Below are 3,273 nucleotides of genomic sequence, written 5' to 3' on the forward strand. Positions count from 1 at the left end.
CAGCTCACCATTTTGTTTGACAATTCCAGACAGCTTTTCCATTGTAACTTTCTCAGGTTGAATCTGAAAGAACTGAGCAAGAATTGCTGCAGCAAGAACATACTGAACTGGATTGTTCGTTTTTGACTCATTAATTGTATGCAGAAATGCTTTGTCCAGAATTTTCTTTACATCATCCTAAAAATGAAAAGAATTCCAAATAATCAAATAAATTATTTAATTTTCCATGATTCAGACATATAATGTGGCACATCAAAGCTCTTTTAAACTGGCAAACAATACAGACTGATTCCACCTGTACTTACCCAGGATGTTAGTATTATGTGCAATTCAGAGTCAATAACACGTCTTGATTGAACACAAGTAAGAAAAAATAAAGCTGTAGTTTGCATCTCTGATAAATCCTCATTTGTGCAGTTCATCAGCTGTGTTAACATTGCACGAATGAATTTGGATCGTATTTTGTTAAGCACTGTAGTTTTCTTCTTCCAAGACCATTTTCCTGTTTGCATGCATACATCATCAAACTGGTGAAAGACTGTAAATATAAGAAATACAAAATATTTCTCAAACACATACAATAATATATCAGTACATATGTTGTATTCTGAACATGAAGAACATCTGTATTTATAAATTAAAATTTTTTATGTACATCAGTACATCTACATTCACATTTACATTTATAGCATTTGGCAGCTGCAAATGTACAAAAGTGCTTTTACGTCTCTATCATTGAATACATAAACTCTGGTCCACTGATTTACAGACTTAAGATAACACGAGTTGAAAACAATCATGCAGCTGCATTTTGGATCATTTGCAGAGGACGAATTGCGTTCATAGGTAGACCTGACAGCAGTGGGTTGCAGTAGTCCAGTCTTCAGATGACAACAGACTGAACAAGTACCTGAGCAGCCTGTGTGGACAAAAATGGCCGAATCCTTCTTATGTTGTAGACAAGGAAAAGGATAAAAACCACTTCTGATGTCATCAGTATTCTCTTCCTATAGGACCAGCTGGCAAATTCAATGCTAGTAGTACTGCAAAAGTAATAGGAGTCAAATAATACTGTCTATTCTAAAAGAGTTAAAAAAAGTTTTGAGTGAAGAAAAGAAGGGTTCAGTTCTGGTTATACTAACAGAGGGACACTGAGTCTCAGGTTGCGTCCAGCTGCAGACACTGGAGACAACATAGCTACAGACCGGCAGAGGGAGAAAACAACTGTTTGCCATCAATCAAAGCTGAGCTGCTTGAATTTTTGTAACAGAAGCAGTATAAAGTCCCGCAACAGCAATGTGAAAGGTTGGTGGAGATCAGGGCAAGACACATGAAAGCTGTGAATCAAGGTTATTCCAGAAAATACTGATTTTTAAACTTAAAGTTAAAACATTATTTCTGTGTGGTTTATAAATGAATAGGCCCTTGATTTTGATTTAAAGTCTGAAAACACTGCATTTTTTATTTTGACCAGTTTTCATTTTCTGCAAATAAATGCTCTAAATTAAAATTTTAGACAATATGTTTGTTTTAGATTTTGGGAGAAATTGTGTCTGTAGTTTGTAACAGAAAACAAAAATATTCACTTTTCTTAAACAGATACCCATAAATAGTAAACCCAGGGAAACTAATCATGGTCAAGAGCTGTATAAACATGCATGCTCATGTGGGTGTTAAATTCTGGTTCTGATTAGGCTGAATGGTATTGTCAATTACTATTCTTTTGATAATAATAATCTTGTGCTGTCAACAACCATCTGTATGTTTTGTATTCATAGTCTTATGTTTCCCCAGTGGTGATTGATGACGAAGGTATTTTCCATGTGCATGATTTCAGATTTCTTCCACAGGGACAGAAAACAGTCAGTAAAGGTGGATCACTTGAATTATTTTGTGGATATATATTTTTTACAATATTTTTAACCAATTTTTAGTGATATGCTAATATACATTTAGTTGTTAGTTAACAATCTTACCTTTATCCTTCTCAGTGATGTCTCTGGCCAATGTTCTGTATTTGTATTTCTGATTTTCATATTCAAGGGTTTCAAATTTGTCTTGTTCATCAGTAAGACAGTATGTGTAACAAATATTTTGTGTGTATGACTTGTCAAAAAAAAGGTCAAGTTTGAACATCCGACCAGTTTCATCAGATCTGGGGAAACAGAAACAGTTTATACAGTTTATATCTAAATTCACTTTTATACAAATGCTGAAGTTCCGAGGTTTTAATTTGGTGGACAGTTATGGCTTGTGGCATGACACTATATTTTTCTGGCACGCTATTTTGATGTTATGAATTCTATTCCTGTAAAGTTCTGAAAAAGATGAAGACTTTTCTATAACATAAGAACAAATAAGATGTCAAATATGTCACCACATTATATCATGGAGGAATTTATGTTTTGGTGGTTAATATACTCAAACACACTATGGAATGTCATGAGAGGTTGATATTAAATAAATAAAAACTGCAGCCTTAATCAATTATTACTGTGTTGTTTTCCTAACAACAAATACATCCATTTTGAATAATGAAAACTCATTGCACTTTTTCTGCAGCTTCATATTGCAGCTACTTTTTGTTGATTTAAACTGACTGAAATTGTACTTTTAGGAGAGTGAGTAAAATACCACAACATATGAATGCAGTGTGTGCTTTAATAATAAAAGTTCCTTTTATGGTGTAAAATGTCATTTATGAACTTACCTTATTGGCTTCATCTCAAATTTATTTCCGTCAGAGAATACAATATGCATCTTATCATGTGAAGAACCAACTCCCTCCCGAAGAGCAGCATAAAACTTCACACAAATGCAGTTTTCGTTCCTAAAGTGTTACAGAGAGTTAGAGAGCACAATCACTTAGACAAGATCATCTAACAGAAGTCAGAGAGCAGGTAAAGGAAGATAACAGGGTTGAGAAAATGCTGTTCAAAAAGGACATTGTTAGTGTCATTCACATTCACTCGCAAGTAATACAACTTTTATAACTGAAAAGGCAGGAAACAAGAGAGTGAGAGAGTGAGTGATTTCTCTTTTATAAACAATGCACCATTGGAGACAAAAATCTAAATTTTTCACATAAAATTATTCGTACCTGTCTTGATTATCTGGCCAATAGTGTGACACTAAAGAAAAAAGATTTTCAAAAATGTTAACACTGAAAGGAAACTGTGTTTAAAGGGCTGTATAAACTTTCTGTGGTTACACATTGTCCAGTGCTTCAGAGCTCATTACACATAATAAAACAGAAAAATAACTGACGATTTG

At 33.8% G+C, this 3,273-nt stretch overlaps 1 long non-coding RNA gene across 1 annotated transcript; it reads right to left on the reverse strand.

Moving 5' to 3' along the window:
• Positions 1 to 331: 331 nt before the first annotated feature.
• On the reverse strand, positions 332 to 2,832 carry LOC132855218 (uncharacterized). The gene is made up of 3 exons (XR_009649300.1): positions 2,711 to 2,832; positions 1,977 to 2,155; positions 332 to 538 (listed from the first exon to the last, which is right to left on the reverse strand). It is a non-coding gene; the product is annotated as an uncharacterized LOC132855218 (long non-coding RNA).
• Between the last annotated feature and the right edge of the window lie 441 nt (positions 2,833 to 3,273).

This window comes from Tachysurus vachellii, chromosome 12 (assembly GCF_030014155.1).
Source record: "Tachysurus vachellii isolate PV-2020 chromosome 12, HZAU_Pvac_v1, whole genome shotgun sequence".
Lineage (NCBI taxonomy): Eukaryota > Metazoa > Chordata > Actinopteri > Siluriformes > Bagridae > Tachysurus > Tachysurus vachellii.